This window comes from Jaculus jaculus, chromosome X, assembly GCF_020740685.1.
Source record: "Jaculus jaculus isolate mJacJac1 chromosome X, mJacJac1.mat.Y.cur, whole genome shotgun sequence".
In the NCBI taxonomy this organism is placed as follows: domain Eukaryota; kingdom Metazoa; phylum Chordata; class Mammalia; order Rodentia; family Dipodidae; genus Jaculus; species Jaculus jaculus.
Window position 1 is genome coordinate 43660661 of NC_059125.1, and position 22766 is coordinate 43683426.

A 22766-nucleotide genomic window follows, 5' to 3' on the forward strand; every position below is an offset into this window, starting at 1 on the left:
GATCTTTCCTGTGCTCTAGGAAAGCGGAATGTCAGAAGTCAACAAGCTGATAACTTAAAGTGCTAAAACCAAAGGCACTTCACAAAATCTGTTCACTGAAACAATTACAGAGCCTCATTTACATCCTTCACTTCATTAAGTGGCAGTGGACGTTTGTTCGAAGAACATACAAAAATACAGCTTTGTGGCAGTAAAAGACAAATGATTGACCAACTCTTGCTTTTGGTGACCTGAAATCTAATTTAAATTTCCTCTCTGAAGCCGAAACAATGAGGGTTCAGTAGTGGAAACTGAATGCAATAGTTACTTCAGAATGGGTTGCTGCTGGTGGATATCTGTTCACTTTACCCTGAGGCAGTCAGAGCCCTTCGTTTTTATGGTTGAGGTTTTGTGAAGTATACAAGAAAGTATTAGAAGAACACTTCAGAATCAGTGAACTAAAAGGTGTTACATTCATTATTTTAAATACTTAGGTTATTAAGAATTCTAAAATGTTACACAGTTAGAGGTAGATAATAGTCCCAAGTTTGCATGGAATCTAATAATTTAGTATCTGGACATCAAACAGATCGCAAACTCCTTCATTATCATCTAGATTAAAGTTGTAGTCATCTGCTGGGGTTGGAGAAAGCCGTAAGAGAGGAAACACATCAGAAGACATTAATTCATCAATGATATCTCCGCTAATAGATCCTGCTGAAGATAGTTCTGTAGCTGGTATCTGCTGAAAAGTCTGGCTTCTTTCAGGAACATGCTGCACAGGCAGGCTCTGTGCCGCCATGCTGGGCTTCTGCGCAGTCACTGGAGTGGAAGTCTGGGAGGAGGGCTGTGTGAGGTCATCAGGTGGAGGAACAGGAAACACCACAGGCTTAGATGAACTGGACTCTTTATTTATAAGCAGCACGTGGATAGGTCCTGAGTGACTCCTTAAGTTTATCTGGTATTTCTTTTGTCCATTCTGACCCATTTCCGGAATAGGTACCTCCAACTGTGTACCAGAGGGTGCCTGAATGGCCAACAATGTATCACCATTAAAGCAATTACAGATGTCTTCATGAGTTACATAGGAAAATTTATTATTAATGGAGTCATCCATCACATTTTTGATGCTTTGCTGTAGCCACAACTTCTGTTGATCAAGTTCTCTTTCCTTCAGTTTTTTCGGCTTTAAGAAATCTTAATCTATCTATAACTTCTTTTGTATTACAGCCAGCACCGACACCTTTCCACTGGATACTATTTTTCGATTTTTTTTTTCAATCAGATTAATTCCTTCTAGGACATTGGTGATATCATAAATTCTTCTCTTCTGTCTCACAGCCAATGTATCTGCAGCTGCTTTGAGATCCAGGACGCCGTCCTGCGCCTCCTGCAGCAGCGACACGAACTTGGTGGTGAGCAGCCCCAGGTTCTTCTCGTGCGAGGACGGCGCCCCGGGAGGAGGCGGCAGTGGCGCTGGGCCGGGGCCAGGGCCTGCGGCGCCTGCTGCCCCGAGCTAGCGGGCTCCGCCGCCACCATCGCCTCACGGCCCCCGCCGCCCGCCGGAGCACGGGACCCCGGCTGCTCGGCACCGCCCGCGCGCCCCTCGATGCAAGCACGGACGCAGCCCGGGAGCGCGGGGACCGGTTCTGCCTATATTTATAAATGTTAGATATTTAAAATGTGAGATGTGCCTACTTCCTATCCCTCAGATATATGGCTTATGCTGCCACAGTACAACAAAAATTTTAAAGATAGGACAAAATGATTTTAGAAGTCCTTCTTTAACTAAGTCTATTTCAGTAATCAAATGTGCTCTATATGTACATACATCCAGGCTGGTGTAACTTCCTTTCTGAGTGTGTTAATCACCTATGTAGAAGCCAAAGATTGAAATAATTAGAGTAAAAAGTGTCAATATTTTGGCCTGTGCTCCCATGTCATGAGGCCACTGGAGATGATGGGACACTTCTATACTGGCCCCTGGTAAGTCACCTGTCTTCCTGAGCAGGGAGGATATGGAGACCCAAACAAAATTGGTGTACAGTCTAAAACAGGAGAGTCACAACTGAGGAGCAATCAGACCTCCTGACTTCCCTAAAGAAGGGAAGCATGGCCCTGACTCATCCTAACAGGCAAGATACCAGTAAACTATGGGGCTACTCCTGTGTCCCTAAAGTCTCTTTGGAGAGCCATTGATGACCTCTAAAATTAATCCTTAATTAACTTTTGGCTATCTTCATGGTCTTAAACACTCAGAGAGAAATGTATAACCAAAGATAAAAAAAAATACCTTAAATATATAAATGGCCCTTCTGAAAAATTAGCTGCAGCCACGATGTTAGTACAGGAACAACTTGCTGCAGGTCATATTGAACCTACCACCTCTCCTTGGAATACTCCTATCTTTGTTATAAAGAAAAAGTCTGGAAAATGGAAATTGCTCCAGGACCTTAGAGAAATTAATAAGGCCATGGTACCTATGGGAGCCCTACAACCAGGCTTACCCACTCCAGTGGCAATTCCTGCAGAATATTGTAAAATCATTATTGACCTAAAGGATTGCTGTGGTGAATTTTAGAGGCCCTATGCTGAGATTCCAATGGAACGTCTTGCCCCAAGGGATGGCCAATAGCCCTATGCTATGTCAAAAACTTGTGGCCCAAGTTACAGATCCATTTAGACATAGATGGCCTTCTTTGTATATCATTCATTATATGGATGACATTCTCCTGGCCGGACCTGATCCCACTGAACTCCTTATTTGACTCAAGAGCTTTCTAGAGCCCTTACCGGAGCTGGTCTTCAGATAGCTCCTGATAAAATTCAATTAAAACCCCCTTACTTATTCTTAGGCTTTGAACTTTTTCATAACAAAATTCTTTCACAAAAAAATTCAACTTAGAACTGATCATAAAAACTTTAAATGATTTTCAAAAACTCATAGGAGATATCAATTGGCTCAGGCCTTCTCTTAAGCTAACTACTGGAGAGCTTAAACCCTTGTTTGACATCCTCAAAGGAGACCCAGACCCTGCCTCAGACCACTCATTAACAGCCCCTGCCCTAGAGACTCTGATGATAGTAGAGGCCTCAATTCTGAGCCAAAGGGTCACTTTTATCTCTTATGAGAAGGCTTTTCTCCTGGTCATTTGTGCCACTGACTTTACACCCACCGGGGTGTTCTGGCAGGAGGGGCCCCTCTTCTGGGTCCATTTACTCACCTCACCACCCAAAGTCCTTACCCCTAACACCTTGTGGGTGGCAAAATTAATAAAAATTGGATGTGACCAAAGCAGAAAAATATTTGGTAAAGACCCTGATAAAATCATTCTACACTATTCCACTACCCAAACCCAGTGGTTAATACCCTGACAGGACAAAGCTGGAAGGACCTCAAGACAACTTTGCCCCGGAGGACACAGCTGACTCCCATTCACACTGTGTTTGGCATCATTGAACCGTCCCTGGCAGCCTCCACAGTGGCTGCCAGCCTTGCCAGAGGAGCCCTAGGCCACTCCCTGGTCTCTACAGCACAAATGTCCCAACAATTCCAATTAGCCATAGAAGCTTCTGTTGAGTCCCTCTCCTCCTTGCAAAGACAGATAACATCAGTCACCCAAGTAGCCTTACAAAATCAGAGAACACTAGAACTGCTCATCGCAGAAAAGGGAGGCACTTGCCTCTTTCTGGGAGAATATTGCTATGAGTAAGGTCTAATAGAAACCCAAGTAAAAAAAAAAATTACATGAGATCAGCCTAGATCTCCAAAAACAAAAATTTTCATCAGCTGCCAACAATTGGTGGAAGTCCTCCCTTATTCACCCTTCTCATGCCCCTAGTTGGACCCCTAATTAGCCTCATTCTCATATTTACACTAGGACCATTTTAAAAAAAAAAATTTTTGTCATTTTTATTTCTTTATTTGAGAGTAACAGAGAGAGAGAGGGAATGGGTGCACCAGGGCCTCCAGCCACTGCAAACGAACTCCAGACGTGTGCGCCCATTTGTGCATCTGGCTAACATGGGTCCTGGGGAAATCGAGCCTTGAACCGGGGTCTTTAGGCTTCACAGGCAAGCGCTTAACCACTAAGCCATCTCTCCAGCCCCACTAGGACCATTTTTTTTGATTTTTTTGAATTTTTTTGAGGTAGGGTCTCGCTCTAGCCCAGGCTGACCTGGAATTCACTATGGAGTCTCAGGGTGGCCTCGAACTCTCAGCGATCCTCCTACCTCTGCCTCCCAAGTGCTGGGATTAAAGGCGTGCGCCACCACGCCCGGCTCACTAGGACCATTTTTAATCAACAAGCTTGTCCGCTTCATCCAACAAAAGATTGACAGTATCATTTCCAAGCCCATCTAAATCCACTATCATCACTTGGACCTGATTGTTCAGGGCTTTGATGTGCCAGGTGACTCCCCTCCTTTAGGAGCTGCATAGGATTCAGACCTATGCATATTGGCTCACAATACAGTGAGTATGATATGGGCACCAACATGGGTGTGAGGCAAAGCACCGCAAGGGAAGGTCCCTTTCTGACCACTTCTGAATTCCCTGAGAGAAAAACCTGACTTGCATGGAGGTTGGTACCACACCTATTATGATCACATAGGCCCTGCCTCCCCTCCCCAAAAGGTACCAAGGGCCAAGATTGTGGGACGAAAAAATTACAACCCACAGGAGGAGTCAGGTCAATACTCCCCCAGTTGGTTAAAAGCCCACCGATGAATAGCAGGCCTCCCCCTCTTTTGTATAAAAGAAGGGAAGACAGTAAGTCTTCCAATATTCTTTAAATTATCTCTAAATTACTTGTAATACCTAATAACATGTAAATGATATATGAGCAATTATACTGCATTGCAGAGAAAAATGTCTGTACAATGTCAGTAAAGATTCAACTATTTTTCAAATAATACAGTATATTGAATCTACAGATGTGGAACTCAAAGATATGGAGGGCCAAATGTATATTCCCATAACCACAACACTCAGCTTTGTTAGATGTATTTACTCAAATGTATTTTGTTCATTAATAGCCTTGTTTTGGCAGTCTGACTGCAACCCTTATAATTACTACATCATCTACAATTTTTAAAATTATTTATATTTATTTATTTGCAAGGAAAGAGAGAGGGGTGGGAGAAACATGGGTATGCCAGGGCCTATTGCCACTGCAAATGAACTCCAGGCACAAGCACCATTTTGTGCACCTAGCTTTATGTGGGTACTGTAGAATCAAACCCTGGCAGTCAGGCTTTGTAAGCAAGCACCTTTAACCAATCGGCAATCTATAATTTTTTAGCACTGTAAAGTATCTCATTCTCCAAGTTTAAAAAAATATTTATTTATTTGAGAGGAAGAGAGTGATGGAAAGAAAGGGGGGAAGAGGCAGGTATAGGAAGAGAATGGGTACACCATAGCCTCCAGACACTACAAACGAACTCCAGAGATATGTGCTACCTTGTGCATCTGGCTTACATGGGTACTGGGGAATCTAACCTAGGTCTTTAGGTTTTGCAGGCAAACACCTTAACCACTAGGTAATCTCTCCATCCCCTCATTTTCCAAACTTTTAAAGGCAAGCCTTATGTATTTTCTTTTTAAATGTTAGCAATTAGAAAATGCTGGAGAACATTCTACATTTCTTACATCCTCTGAAATGATGGCAACAGGTTAATAAAAGAACTCCATGAAAAGCACATTTGATTACACGAATATTTCACACCTTTCTTTCCCTTTCTAGGCTCATTTCTCAATACCACCTAGACCTGAACCACATGCAGCTATACCCAACTACAGTTACACTCCTATGATTTTGGTTTTTGTCTTCCCTAGTATCTCTGTGCAAACTTTGTACAAACCATTCCCTAGGCCTAAAATACCTTTTCTCTTGTCTAATTCCTTTCCAAAATCTTCCAAGATTTTGCTCAAGTATCGGAGAATAGTTTCTCATTCCCTTCAGAATGAGGTAAATTTTCCTTCTCTAGTAATGCTCATAAAGCACAGGGCTGCTGAAAACTAGTAGAAACAACAATGAATGTAGAGTCATAGAACTCACTGATACCAGAGTGTGGAATTTGAAACATATCTCTACTTAGAAAGTATGCCATTCCTAACCTGCACCAGGGTGCTGGAGACAGACACTGAGAATACTCAAAATGCACCAAAACAGAAATCCAGAAGCTGCTGAGAGTTCAACACTAGACATACAGCACACCCACAAAAGCTCAGGGAATTTTGTGGAAGAAGAAGTAGAAAGAATGTAAGGGCCATAGGGTAGGAGGGAATATCCAGAGGTACTGCCCTCTGCCACAACAACTGGCTGGCTGCTGCTGTCACATCTCATCACCCAAAAGTCCATGGTAAATAGCAACAAGCCCACTGAGGTGGGCCCTCAGTGGAATGGGGACAGGGAAGAGGGAAATGATGGTACCAACACATGATGCATCCATACAAAGTTTCTGCTTAATTAAAAATAAAGTGTGTCATTCTATTAATCCTCACTTCTGAAGTACGTTCTATTCCCTTTTTTTATATTTTGTCATAGGTATCCCTATGGATTTATTTTATAGCATTATCACCCCTGAATTTTAAACAATTCTTTATAGAATTATTTAGCATCTCCCTCCCTCTCTGGATTGCAAATTCCATAACATAAACAGAAGCTCCTGGGCTGTAGAAATGGCTTAGCAGTTAAGGCACTTGCCTGTGAAGCCTATGAACCCAGGTCCTATTCCCCAGTACCCACATAAGCCACATGCACAACATAGCACATGCACCTGGAGTTTATTTGCAGTGACTTGAGGCCCTGGCATTCCTATTCATTCATTCTTACTCACGCTCTATCTAGCTCGCTCCCAAATAAATATTTTTTTTAAAAAAAGAGAAGCTCCTCTATTAACCCATAGCTATCTCCCCAAGGCTAGATAGCACCCAGGACATAATAACTGCTCAACTAATGTTATATATTGGGTATTTCCAAAAGGTTTAACCATTTGGAGTTGATAAAACATTTTGGTTCACTGTCTTGAAAATGATATTCAGATGAAGTATGACAAGGATCTATTGCATATATGTTTTATAGACAGTATGAAATGGTACCTATGGCAAAATTAAACCATAAAATAATTCAACTTATTATTTCAATGTCTACTTTCCCTACTAAAATGAACTCCCAAACTGTAGGGACTATACAATAATTGTAGCTGAACAGTACAGACTTTAAAACCAAACTTCCTTACAGTCCCATTTTTGTCACTCAAGAGCTCAGCAACTCTGGGCAAGTGATTTATACTCTCTGACCTTCAGTTTACATATATCTATAAAGAAACAATATACTTTAGATTGGATCTTAAATATCCCTCAAAAGTTCACATGTTAAAAAGGCTTATTTTCCTGTGTTACACTGCAGAAGGGACCTATTAAGGCCACTGAGGTTGTGAGCTTGAAGAAGACAGTGGGACCCTCCAACCTTTTTTCTACTCTTGCTTTCCAGCCATAAGGTAAGCAATTTATCTCCACCACACACTCCTGATGTGGTATTCTGTCTTCTCACGGGCACAAAGCATCAGGGCCAACTGATCATTACTAAAACATCCAGATCTATGAGCCAAATAAAGTGTTCATTTCTGTGAATGTGTGTATGCACATGTGCTTGCCTCTGTGTGCATGAATGTGTAGGCACACACATGCATGGTGCATGCATGGAGGTCTAAGGGCAACCTGGAGGTACTTATTCTCAACTTGCACTTGCTTGAGACAGTCTCCCTTGTTTTGCTGCTGCTGTTTTTTTTTTTTTTTTTATTTGAGAGCGACAGACACAGAGAGAAAGACAGGTAGAGGGAGAGAGAGAGAATGGGCACGCCAGGGCTTCCAGCCTCTGCAAACGAACTCCAGACACGTGCGCCCCCTTGTGCATCTGGCTAACGTGGGACCTGGGGAACCGAGCCTCGAACCAGGGTCCTTAGGCTTCACAGGCAAGCGCTTAACCGCTAAGCCATCTCTCCAGCCCTGCTGTTCTTTTTATTACTTAGTGTGCACCAGTCTAGCTGGCCCACAAGCTTTTACACTCTCCTGGAGATGTCTCCCATTGTCGTAAGCACATTGGGATTACAGATGACATGTCACTTTGCTTCAGGCTTTAAGTATGTGCTGGGGAATCAATTGGATTGGCAGGCTTGCAAGCAAGTACCTTTAACCACTGAACCATCTTCTTATCCCCTATTATTCTGTGTAAGTTGATTATCTCAAATTTTTATTACTTGAGATAGAAAGCTAACTCACAAAAAAATACACTATACTTCTTAGTATGGTTCTAAGGATTAAAGACTAAAATGTTTACTACTATGCCAGGTATTTAATAAATAGTCAACACAAAGTAATATTCTTCATTATTAAACCTTAATGTATAATATAATCTCTGACAACTGGTGCTTAAATTTGTATTGCTTGATGACTCTTCCCTTCATATCTCATAATATGTAAAAGTATTTGTAATTTTTTTAGAAAATGAGATTCTAATACTACTTAGCCTCTCCTTTAGTACATTATTTTTAAGAGATTTATTAAAAGGGAGACTAACTTGAAGAATTCTAGATCCAAGAAAAGTTACAGTACTTATTATTATTATTACAATATTCCAAGTTAGCATGAAAGATATTCTATTATAACTTGTCTTTCAAGGCTAATTCTCAGTCTAGGACATGACTAAAAAGCAGAGCATATTTTCACAAAGGTAAAGTTTAAAACTACATAAAATTAGTACTACAGTTCACAGCACAAAAGAATTAAAGGTGGAAGTGATTATACTATCCATCCTGTTATGGTTTAAAACTGAAAAGTCTCCCACCAGCTCATGTTTTGAATACTCAATATGCAGCTTGTGCCACTATTTTGAAGGCTTTGAACCCTTAGAAGGTGGGGCCTGGCTGGAGGAAGGAGGTAGCGAGGGACAGCCCATTAAAGGTTATATACTTCCAGCAAGCACCTCATGGACTAGACAATAAGATGGATGGGAGGGCGGGGAGGGAATCAAAGGGTGGAAAACAGTAATCCGGACACAAACGGCAATGGTACCATAAAATTCTACTTCCTAAAAGACAGACCAAATGGCTGAACCTTCACTAGACCCTTACAGGAAACACCTGAACTACAAGACACTGGAAAGGGTAGGATCAAAACTGACCTAAATCTCCTACATCTTCCCTCCCTCCCTCTCCCCCTCTCCCTCCTATCTCTATCCTCTCTAACTCTTGTATATTAGTTATCTTTTTCCTCAATTTCTTAGTGGACACTGACCTGTAACCCCCACTTCCAGCTTGGGCCTACTATCCACAATGAGCTTTTGATCAGAGAAACCTACAAGGTTTCCCAAAACAATGACAGACTTCTGTCAGAGTACTTGATGACCCACCAAAGGCCAGTGGTAAGACCCTATTGCTGAAGACTCCATACACAGCTGACGCGTAAAATGGAATGACATGGCTGGAAGCCAGGAGAGAGTCAGTCCCCAGACAGTCAGCGAGTCTAGTGCCAGAAGGCGCTACATAGGCGACTGGGGGAAATGACCAAGATCTGTCCAAGCAACACATTGTTTAACCTAATTAGCAACAAATAACCGGATGTGATGCCCACACAAGTGCAATAGGGGCACACAGCCATGGTGAGGAACCAACTACTCTTGATTTGGCTAACTGATCCACTCAGTGGTACTAGACCCTTAGCTGGAGCTGGGAAACAAGTCAGAACCATACCCAAACACAAGCCCACTCTACAATATCAAGCTACCATCAATCACGGGGTATAAGAGGGCCTACACCTATCAAACTGTCTATCAAAAAAGTAAGTCTTATCTCAATTTTCCGGGTACTAACTTACTCTCCGTTGGAGAATCTGCTTCTCTTTTCCAGATAGAAGCAGATCCTAAGGAGAGAGCTGCCCCAACATACCTCAAAAGGGGCCCAACTGAAACTAAGGACAACTGGTGAAATAAGCAAGGGTGATGTTTTCCTGTGAACCGGATACCAGCACAAAGGGGAAGGAGATCAACGCAGAGAAAAATCAACTCCTACCAAATCAGAGAGCCAGAGCCTCAGAGGCCCCCAACACCTCAGCACTGAAGCAGACCAAAAATGAACCCAACATGGCTCAGGGAAATTTTGCGGAAGAGGGGGCGGAAAGAATGTCAGAGTCACATGTTGGGTCATGATTTGCAAAGACATTTATCATACCAATAACTGGGGGCTAACTCCACAATGCACGACCCATTTTCATTAACAAGGAGGGTCTAATGGGAAGGGGTAGATCACAGATGAGCCTAAATAATGGTACCAAACTGCCTGTATTTACTGAAAAGAAAACTAATAAATTAAATTAAAAAAAAAAAGGTTATATACTTGCACCTGGTTTCAGCCTGTGGCCTCTGCTTAACTATATGACACAGAGACTACTTTGCCCATTTTTTCCCTCACTGACTAATTTGTTTCTTGGCACTCAAATTTACATGTTTTATTATAATTTCTAAATATTCGGGTGCTTAGGAAAATCGTTCACTTTCATTGTAATTTCTCAAAAATTTTGAGTGTAAAAAGTACATGTGCCACAATCTGTTCATTACCACCTGGAATGTACCTATATCATGGAAAAGATTTTAAAGAAAATGAACGTTCAGAACCATCAGGCACTAGCCAATTTATTGTGACTCTTAAAGCTATATACACTTGTTAGGTAGGAGCAAAATATTTGGCAATACCGTATGTCAAATGTGCCTGTAATCTATAGAAATGCAGGAAATGTTCAGGATATGGATCTTTAATGGGTTTCTTTTAAAGCTTTTGAGGCCAGTCCTATAGGAGACCAAATGATGTCAGAAACAGCCATTCTACACCTGCAGACTTCAATCTAAATGTACTGAGTGTGGAATAATTTCAAGGTTTGGAGTGCTGCAAATATCAACAATCTGTGTATCTTCAAAATGTGGTAGGTAACTTGTAGAATAGCTGGTCTTAACAGGAGATGAGACCGCAGCCAAGCTGTATGAGAACTTTTCTTCTGCATAAGTAAGAAAAACAGTAACAATCAAATTATGAGTGTTGCCTATCTCAAGGCAACATACTATTAATTTAATTCTAAAACAAAGACCAGCACAGAGACCAGTAAGAAGAATTTATGGGGTAATAAAGATGCATTTTTGAAAGAGGACTATTTTTGTGGGGGAGGCCAGTGGGAAGAGAAGGAAAGAAGGGAGGATAATGAGGAAGTGAATTTGAGAATATGATAAAATAGCAAATTTTATATATATATGTGTGGGTGTGTAAATATAATGTATATATATTCACAATGAAACTGATCATTTTATACAATAACAAAAATGATTAGAAAATTGGCATAAAAAAAAGCTGGAAGAAATTTTGAGTATCACCACCACAAATAAATGATAAACATTTAAGCTGAAAAAGAAATGGCTACGTTTTTAGATGTGGCTTCTTGTGTGCTCACTAAAAGATGATAAATAAAATCCTAAACATGTCTGTGAAAATATGGTTATGGAAACCCCAAGACTGTCCTGCAGAAGACAGCAACCATTAAATGTCTAAAGTAACACACAGCCCCCAACATGTTCAGTCCTCAAGAAAATATGCTCGACTTCCAGCACTTCAAATGGGGCCATGGAGCAGGAAGGGTGGTGAAGACTCTCCAAAAACACTCAGAGGCTTCTTTCTGGGCAAACAAAACCCTACTGCTGTATTACACAGATCATTCTCATTGCTGTGCTGACTCTGCTGTCCATTTCCGCAACCATGCCTATCTTGCCTTTGGCAAGTAAGGACCTCTCACACCTGCCACCCAGGTTCCCAATCAGTGGCATCAGTTCACACTGTAATTTTTAAAATATTTTTATTTGCAAGCAGAGAGAAATAGACAGAGAAAGCATGTGCCAGGGTCTCTTGCAAATGAACTCTAGATATATGCACCATTCTGTGAATCTGGCTTTACATGGGCACTAAGGAATCAAACCCACATTGGCAGGTTTTGCAAGCAAGTATCTTTAACCCATGAGCCATCTCCCCAGGGCATGTGTATTGAAGGTTTGGTTCTCAGTTGGCAGCATTACTTTGGGAAGTTCTGGACATTTTGGGAGATAACAGTCCAGTTACAGGAAGTAGACAGGTTGGACCTTGGGGGATATAGCTTATCTTGTTCTGTCTCTGCTTCCTAAATTCTATGCAGTTAATAATCTCACACATGTTCCCAACTACCACAGTCCTAGAATCAGTGAAGCCAAGGACTATGGACTGAAGGCTCTGACGCTAAGCTAAACTATAACATTCCTCCCTTAATAAATTGTTTTCCTAGACTAATGGAAAAGACTACCCATCACCAAGAAATTGAGAACATAAAAAGATAGTATTTAGGAGGTAGTTCCATTAAAGAAGGTGTAGGCATGCTCTTTGTACAAGAAGAAAACTGGGTAAGATTGGATAGGTAACAATGGTATACTGAAGCAAAGAAAAATTCATCTACACAATATTTAGTCACCTCGTTTTCTGTGCTATCAGAAGCACAGTGTTGTTGGATTCCAATGTACATGCTCCCAGCTTTACAGTTAAATAATTTGGGCGATGAGATAGATAATTTCACTGGATGTTGCTTATAGGAATGTTCTCTGTAAAAGTAATTGGTACGTACCAACTTGTCCCTGTCTTCCAACCTTTGATTATAAGCAGGATGACTAGTGCCTTGGCAGCTAGCTTATAACCACAAGGATACAATAAGGATGGGTGGGAAGGAGCCTAGAAGGTACCTATATCCCTGATCTTTGGAGGCACTGGACACACACTCTCTCTCTCTGCCTCTTTTTCTCTCTTTCTCTTTCAAAAATAAATTTTAAAAAGATAACAAAAGTTGTGCAGGGTGAGGGCTGAAGAGATGGCTCAGAAGTTAAGGTCCTTGCCTGCAAAGCCTAAAGACCCAATGTTTGATTTACTAGACCCTACATAAAGCCAGATGCACAAAGTTGCACATACACGTAGAGTGCAGACCCTGGCATGCCTATTCTCTCTTTCTCTTTCTCTCTTTTATCTTTATCTGCTTGCAAATAAAAAATAAATCAATAAAAATATTTTTAAAGTTTTATCAGGTTAAGTCATCTCACTATATAGTCATTTTTATGTTACCACATGTCCACTTCAGGTATGTTCAATTCAGAGCATGTTCTGTCAATATACTAGGAATATCACCCATAATGGTCTCAAGAGCTATAATTGCTATTGATCTAGCACCCAATAATCTTCCATTTGTATCAACTGCAGTTCCTCTTAGTTCTAGAACTCAAGGATTCAAAGACAAACTTTAGACCTTACAACAGAGAAAATGTGTTAAATAAAGGTTTTTACACATTCTAAGTAACTCTGATCTAATTATATCATCAAATTGTACAACTTTGGATCACTTATTTTTGAAAGATGTGCTTCTTCATCTAATGAGATAGAAAAAAGAAAACTGACTTCATATAGTTGACAGGAACATATACAAAAATAAGCATGAAAAATGATGAATCTTAAATTACTACGAACATAAAGTATTAATAAATCTGTAATATGAAATTTATTCTTCAAAAGTAGCATAATAATTTGACACCCATTATAAATGCTCAACATCATTTTAGATTTTCAATTCATTTCAGGAACATAGCTACACTGTCCCATGTAGAACTTTACTAAGAGTTCATTGTTTTGGTTTTATATTAAAAAAATGAAAAAAAAATGGACTAGGGTGGAGACAGCATAAGAAGATGAAGGGTATATTCTAATTGTCTGCGCCACTTTAGCTCCACCAGGCAGAAATTCTAGCAAACAGCTGATTGCCTAGCAAACATAACCAACTGTTGCTCCTGTAATGGTATATAACAAAGGACCCCCAACCTCAAGGAAAACAGCCAAGCAATTCAAGATAGTAACGTAACTGAGTGCTGCTGGGGAGATAGTTCAGTTGTCCTTGCAAGCATGAGGAACTGAGTTCAAACCCCAGTAACCAATATAAAAATGTTGGGCATGGCGTCATGCATCTGTAATTCCAGTGCTTGGAAGAAAGAGACAAACGGATCCCTGAGACTCATTTTCGAACCTAACTGGTGTGTTTCAGACCAATGAAAGACCCTGTCTCAAAAACGTTGGACAATGTTCCCAAGGATGACACTTTAGCATGTCCTTTGGCCTACACATGCACACAAACATGTAGCACACACACTCAGATGCATAAAAACATAATTGAAGTTTCAAACTCAATCTATATCTCACTATTTATGGTCTTTAAAACAGGTAGTATTACATATATTTCCTTCTAAATTTCATTACTTCTTTTTCTTGTGTTAGGGATGGAACTTAGAGCCTTGTGCATGCTACACAAGTGCCCTAACAATAAGCCAAATCCCAAGACTCCAATGCCCCTTTTCAACACAATGAAACCACTTGAGAAGTTTAGAAATTTAACCTAAAATCACTAAAGGAAACAGTAGCAGTGTAAGACACGTTAAACGGGCATCTTTAAGGTTTCAAGTTTGCTTAGACCATTTCCAAGATACCTTACACACTAAATATGAATTTATATAAATAGCAGAAATGCCAATTACAGAAAATTTAAAGCATATTATGCAGAGGGCACAACTTAAGGTATCTAAATGCTGAAGGAACTTATTGTGTTTCTTATTTTATTTCTGGTTGTGCTAGAAATCAAACATAGGGCCTTGTGCATGCTAGGCAATTACTGTACTACTGAATATATTCTCATCACCAAGACCTTAAAAATGAACAAATAAGGCCATGCAACCATAGTTAGGAAATTTCAAGTGAAAATCTGGCTAGAAATCTGATTATGTTATTATACCTTTACATTTTTTAAGATAAATGTACTCTAATATCTAGACATGCCATAGACATATAAAACATTAAAACTTAGATCAAAGATCAAAGCTTCCTTCAAAACATTAGCTACCTGCAAGAGTATAAAAGCACTACATATAGCTTATTATCTAATTCTTCCTCCTAATTGGCTGATGCAAATGGAAAAGCTTTAGTAATTTTACAAAGGCTACTTAGCATATTAGACATGCTGTATCTTACCTTTGACAATAGAATTATACATTAACAGTGAAGAGACAATTAGCTCTGATATTAACAGCTTTTTTAATTTTTAATTTGTTTATTTGACAGAGAGAAAGAGGGAGGGGAAGAAACAGAATGGGCACAGCAAGGCCTGCAGCCACTGCAGACAAACTCCAGATGCATGCACCCCCTTGTGCATCTGGCTAATGTGGGTCCTGGGGAATCTAACCAAGGTCCTTTGGCTTTGCAAGCAAGTGCCTTAACCTTAACCGCTAAGCCATTCCTCCAGCCCTTACAGCTTTATTTTTGCTACTACTATCCACAATGGCCAGCTTTAAATCTCTTTCATACTCTTCTGCACAAACATCTGTATATAGCGCTGCCTTGCAAATGACACTAGATTTTGCTAATTGGAAGTAACAATTTCTGAGGAAAATGGTCAAAATTTACAAATTGTATCAAAAACTGAAAATGAAATACTATACAGAAGACAAATTCAAATTCTTCAGCACATGTACATTTCTTTTTTTTTCAATTATTTATTTATTTGAGAGTGACAGACACAGAAAGACAGATAGAGGGAGAGAGAGAGAATGGGCGTGCCAGGGCTTCCAGCCTCTGCAAACGAACTCCAAACGCGTGCGTCCCCTTGTGCATCTGGCTAATGTGGGACCTGGGGAACCGAGCCTCGAACCAGGGTCCTTAGGCTTCACAGGCAAGCGCTTAACCGCTAAGCCATCTCTCCAGCCCCCACATGTACATTTCTAACAAGGTTTTCATAGGTTGCTTGAAAGGCTTCTGACCAGAAGGAATTTGTCTTTCTTTTAGGCTAGCTGTGCCTACATGTTTGGATCTCTCTTTCTCTTTCCTTCCCTCTCTTCTCTCTCTCCCTTCATCCCTCTCTCCATACACACACCTGCACATATACACAGCAAATTTCTAATCAATCAAACATGTAATATTTCTAAAATCATTATCACAATACCTAAGCAAATAAAACTGATTATGTTATTATACCTTTACATTTTTTAAGATAAATGTACTCTAATATCTAGACATGCCATAGACATATAAAACATTAAAACTTAGCATACTGGGCAAGGCAGAAGGCTCAGCAGTTAAAGGCATTTGTTGCAAGCCTGTTGACGAAGGTTCAAGTCCAGATGCACAAAGTGGCACATGCATCTGTAGTTCATTTGCACTGGCAAAAGGCCCTGACAGACCCATTCATATGCATTCTCTTTGTGAATAAATAAATAAAAATATTATCAGCTGGGTATGGTGGTACACACCTTTAATCCCAGCACTTGGGAGGCGAAGGTGGGAGAATCACTGTGAATTCGAGGCCAGCCTGAGACCACATAGTGAATTCCAGGTCAACCTGGGCTAGACCAAGACCCTACCTCAGATGACCCCCCCCAAATAAAAATAAATAAATTTTCAAAATTGAATATATTAAGCTGAGGCATTACCTTGATGTCAATTAAAAGGGCTAATAAGGGGGAAGGAGGGTAGAAGGAAACAGTTAAGATCAATTATTTTGCTCTTTTCAGTATATATCAAGAGTTTACTTTAATTCATCAGGCACAGTAAACTCAAAAAATACTAAATTAAAAGCTTTACAACACTTTTTTTGAAATCTATAAAAAGCAGTGATGCCTTTTCCATTATTTTAAGCCTCATCTCTAAAGACACCAGCAATACAATTATAGCTATCGAAACTATAAATCCATTACCAAACCAATCCAATCCACCAGCAATACAATTATATCTACCAAAACCATAAATACCACTTTTCTTCAGCTAATTCTAGGTTAAAAAAAAAATGTGAATCTAAACCTTCTTCTCCCCACAAAAAAATATCAAGACCAATTCAAAGCAGTTATGACATCATCTATACACATATGCTGAGAAATGTCAATATTTCTCAAATTACTGGAAAATTTCACAAATTTCAATACATTCTTTCTCCATTTCATTTTCTTTTATAGAATGAAAAGCCTGATAAAGGAAAACCCTGACATAAAGATACCAATTTAGCCATGTGCTGATAGATCATAAAACCCTCTGAAGGTTGTTTTTTTTTTTTCTTTGTTTTGTTTTGTTTTGTTTTCCTTTGGTTTGGTTTTTCGAACTACAGGTAGTTTCAGATGATTTGAAAAACTTGGGGTCACTGGCTACAAGTCCCTTACCTGTGCTTTTCAGCAAGCACCTCCAATAAATTAAAACTGAGAGGGGGAAACAAAAGAAACTGGTGCTTCCCAAAAGAAGGTAAAATGCTGAGATTAATTAAAACACTCCAGCAGAAACAAATCTCCTTGTTACTTACTTGCTTGTTATTTGTGTGCTTTACAGCAAAGCTGGTGAGTCATTCTGAAGTTATTCATAATAGGAATAGATGCTAGGAAGACTAAACAACCTATCAACACCAAAAATATTTTGAAAATATAATTTATATGCTAGTCATTTAAAGATATGATGTTTAAAAACTTACAGCTAGTATAAATGCTACCATGTAATAAGATTTTCTACTAGTAACATTTGCTTCATGGCAGCTTTTAATATTATTTTCTACATATACATAAAAGGCCATTCCCAACCTCAAATAGTATTACAGTCAATGTGTTCTGAGTTGATCTAATACTATGGCCCAGGAAAAAGCAGTGATTACACTGAAAAGATGTTATTTGAGAGGAAGGCTTACATAATTCAAAGGCTTACTCTAGCTTAAAGAACAAAGAACTGATCATGGACTTTCCAGCAGAAACTAGTAAAAATTGGTGGCAGCAAATCATGGTTTCAACTTTGACAATTCTGTAGAACTTTAATACTTGATTGTTGGCATAGTCTTTATTAATAAGATACATAGTTAACGATGTATATTTAACTGCTTAATAAACTACCCAGTATTATCCAAACGCAGTCTAACAACTCCTTCAAATTTCCATTTGAGAAAGAGTCTGGATACTACAAAGGGCTCCTTCGGAAATAAATACCCACTGCTATTACATCTGTTCTACAGTTTCCTAGCTCTCTTTTTTCCCTCTCCCTCTCTGTTGAAATCAGGGTGTGTCCTACTCTAAGTTACTCAATGCTATGTAGAAAAGTGGCTTTTAGGCTGTGTCTTACCAGGCCTGACTTCATTGTATAGCATTTGGTTCCCTTTTAAGGGAGAAAAAAAAGTACAGGCACCTTATAGGTAAGCTATTACTACTGTCATATTGTTAATCGTTTGGCTTTGTAGTTCCTTTGTTCTATTCCTCCTCTCTTACTCTCTTCCTTTTGTGATTTAATGATTTGTTGCACTGGTATACATTAGATGCGCTTCTCTTCATATTTTAAGAATCTGATAAAGGGGGGTTACATAAACTGTCTTATGATTATAATTGTCTATTTTTAAAATTTATTTATTGGCAAGCACAGAAAAAAGGGGAAGGGAGGGAGGGAAGAAGGGAGGGAGGAGAGAAGAGAGAGAAATGGACACCAGGGTCTTTTGTCTCTCCAAATGAACTCCAGATATACATGCTACCCTGGTGCATCGAGGTTTATGTGGATACTAGGAAACTGAAACTGGACCAACTGGCTTTGCAAGCAGGTACTTTTAACCACTAAGCCATCTCCCCAGGCCATAATTGTCTTTTAAGCTGATAACGACTCAACTTTAATCACATACAGTCTACACTTTCCTCCCCCCATATTTTATATTGGTAATGACATAATTTATACATTGTGTATTGACAAATTATTTTAGCTATATTTATTTAATCTTTTATTTATTCATTCATTTTTATGTATTTATTAAAGACAGAGAGAAGGAGAGAGAGAGAGATAGAGTGTGAGAATGGGAATGCCAGGACCTCCAGCCACTGCAAATGAACTCCAAACACATATGCCACCCTGTGCATCTGGCTTATGTGGGACCTGGGGAATCAAATCTGGGTCCTTAGGCTTCACAGACGAGCACCTTAACTGCTAAGCCATCTCTCCAGCCCACTATAATTATTTTAATACTTTTGTCTTTTTGTTTTGTTTCTTGAGGTAGAAAGGTCATGCTCTAACCCAGGCTGAACTGGGATTTACTATGTAGTCTCAGGCTGGCCTCAAACTCATAGCCATCCTACCTCTGCCTCCCAAGTGCTAGGATTAAAGGCGTACACCACCACACCTGGCAGAGAGTGAGTAAGCAAGAAGGGTGTGCCAGGGCCTCTAGCCACTTGGAAACAAACTCCAGATGCATGTACCACTTTGTGCATCTGGCTTTTTTTTTTATATGGGTACTGTGAAATTGAGCTTGGGCCATTAGGCAAGCACCTTAATAGATAAGCCATCTCCCCAGCCCTACTTTTGTCTAACTTTTATACTAGAATTAAAAATAATTTCTGCATCATCAGTACAGCATGAGTATTCTGACTATATTTTTAACCTTTATAGTGAGTTCTACACTTTCATGCTTTTATGTTGCAATTTACTGAGTATTTTCAAGTTTAGTAACACCCTTTAGCATTTCATATGACAGGTCTAGTGGTGATGAACTGCCACATGAAAATCTACCTGTCCTTTCAGTTCCGGGTGTAGTACTCATGGCTGGTATTTTTTTTTTTTTCTTTTAGCACACTGAACACATCATTCCACTTCCACCTAGCCCACAAGGGTTCTGCTGAGAAATGTGCTGGTAGTTGTGGGGTTTTCCTTGTAGATAGAATAAGTTCCTTTTCTCTTGCTGCTTGCAAAATTCTCAATTTTTGAGAATTTGACTACAATGTCTCTTGGGGAAGACCTCTTTGTATTTAATCTATTGTGGGATTCTTTGGACTTCAGAGATTTGGATATTCATTTACCTCTTCAGATTTGGGATGTTGTCGATCATTTATTTCTTTAAATACATGTTTCTTCCTCCTTTCACTTTCGCTGCTCCTTCTGATAAATCCACAATGGCTATAATTAGACAATGACATAGAAGTCCATAGGCCTTTTTAAAAATTATTTTATTTTTCTGAGAGCAAGAGAAATATGCAAACAGGGAGTTTGTGGATATGGGCATACCAGGGCCTCCTGCCACTGCAAATGAATCCCAAATGTGCATCTGGCTTTATGTGAGTACTGGGTAATCGAACCCTCATTTCTTTTTCTTAGTAATTTTTATTATGAAATTTAAGATATGAATATATAGCAAATTTGTTGTATTCCCATCAAGTTGTTCTCTTTTGCTCCCCTTCCCCTGCCCCCATTTCACTGAGGTCCTAATCAGTGGGGGTATTGGTAATCACTGTGGAGTCATGAATGCATCAGTCATTTCCTAAGGAGGGGGGCAATGACTCACACTACACCTTCCCACCTTGTAGCTCTTACATTCTTTGGCCCTTTCTTCTACAATATTCCCTGAGCTTTGGAAGGTGTTAGAAGTCTCTTTTGGTGTTGAGCTTTCTGTAGTTTCTGATTTTCTGCTTTAATGAGTGCTGAGTCTCGCCAGTGTCTCCCATCAAGATCTCATTTCTTTATGGGGCTTACTTTTGTTATTTTGTAGTTTTGCATTGGTTGATGCAAATCTGAAAAGGTAGTCACTTCTGTAAGTTTTTACACTTAGGCAATGAGAAGCCCCTTACCAGTCAGCCTATCCAGGAATTTGGGAAGGGCCATCTGGAAGAATCCATAGGTAGGCTTAATAAAGGAGTTTTTGGATGGGCTGGGTTGATGCCTAGGTCTACCATGGCCTGGAATCTGCAACTGCAAGGCTGGACCTGGATCCTGGTTCCATGGGGGCCAAATTTGTAATGAGGTCCAATGTGAATAACTGCCAATGAGCTCACAGAGGCAGGTCTGCAGCCTGTTTTCATGAGGCCAGCTTAAATTCTAGGTCCACATGGGTCAACTAGGTTCTAGGTCTGACGAGAGCCTGAGTCCTACAGGGGTAACCTAAATCTGGGATAAGCCTGGCTAATGAATCCACAGAGGCAGGTCTAGTGCCTGAGATCATGAGGTGAGCCTGGAACCAAGGTCTGTGGTAGATGGCCTTTAACCTGAGTCTGAGTCAGATGAAAATAGGCCCAGGGCCTATGCCCAAGGAGGTAGTCTTGGAACCTAGATCCACCTGGTTAGGCATGAAGAGTAGTTGTGCTGGGGTGAGTCTGTGGAGTATAAGCTCAGGTCCTTCATCTACTAGAACACAGGACCACAGAGAATGGCATGGTACCTGGGCTCACAGAGGCAGGCCTGAAGATTTAATAACTATATTGTAGCTATAAAATAGTCATTATTTCTATAAGTGGGATACACACACACACACTCCTATTGCTAATATAACAAATTACCATTATCACAAATGTAGTAGGCTAAACAATAGAAATTTATTATCTCATCTAAAAATCATGTTGACTACATTCCTTTTTGTTAGCTACAGGGTAGAATCTGTTTAATTGGTTTTCCTAGCTTTTAGAGTCTGCCGGCATTCCTTAGCTTATGACTCTCCATCTTCAAAATTTATTACTCCAAACTCCAGTTGGTTCCACTGTAATGTATTTATTAAAAATATCTTCTTATTTATTTGAGAGAGAGGGAGAGAATGGGCAAGCCAGGGCCTCTTTTTGTTTCAAACGAACTTCAGATACATGTGCCACCTTGTGCCATCTGGCTTCATATGTGCACTGGGGAATCAAACCCAGGTCTTTGGTCATTGCAAGCAAGTGCCTTCACTGCTGACCCATATATCTAGCCCATGTCATGCATATTTTTATTGACTTTGATCCTCTTGACTTATTCTCACAAGAACCCTTCTAATTAAATTTATCCCATCCAAACAGTTCATGATAATCTTCCCATTTCAAAGATCATCCATATACCTGCAATGATCCTTTTACCGTGTTTGTTAAAATATTCATAGGTTTCAAGAATTACAGCATGGCCAGCTTTGCAGGGACCATCATTTAACTCCATATATAGACTTAGATGCAGATTCCTTATATAGTCTTTAAAATTTACTATACAGGGCTGGAGATAGGGCTTAGTGGTTAAGTAACTTGCCTGCAAAGCCAAAAGATCTAGGTTTGAATCCCCAGTACCCAAGTGAAGCCAGATGCAAAAGGTGGCACATGCATCTGAAGTTTGTTTGCAATGGGTAGAGGCCCAGGCCATCTACTTTCTCTCTATTTGCATCTTCCTCTTTCTCCCTCCCTCCCCTTATCTCAAGGAAAATAAATAAATTTTCTTTATTTGCTGTCCAATAAGAATGAGAGAACAAAACAGAGGAAGGACTGTTTTTAAAGAGGAGGTTCCTTAGTAAAATGATAGAAGAGGAGACAGAGGAGGATAATGTGATAGGAACAAAACCAAATTATAGTATGTTCAGATATTAAAGTTCCCAATATTTTTTTTTAAATTTACTGTGCACCAAGCACTTCTCCAGAATCTACTGGAATATGTTTTACCAAAGTCAGAAAGAAAACTGATTTTAGTACAAATGTAGAAAAAGATAACCTCAGAATCAGATAAAACTCTTACAAGTTCTTTAGAATTCAATCAAGTTTTTTTTTTTTTTAATTTTCATTAACATTTATGGGAGAAAGGGGATTTACAGACAGGAAAATACAAAGCACAAAAATTTAAGAGCAAAAAGAGCAAAGTTCAGTCCACATTATAACAATGAAGGTGAGAACTGCTTGTGAATAAAAAAAAAAAAACAGATAATATAT

General features: G+C 39.7%; 1 protein-coding gene and 1 pseudogene across 12 annotated transcripts in view; both read right to left on the minus strand.

Annotated features, from left to right (window-relative positions):
* LOC105944583 lies at positions 1–22011 on the minus strand (annotated as a pseudogene).
* Positions 1–22766, minus strand: part of Cask (calcium/calmodulin dependent serine protein kinase) — a 361845-nt gene that overhangs the window by 315901 nt on the left and 23178 nt on the right. The gene's annotated exons all lie outside the window — the stretch shown is intronic.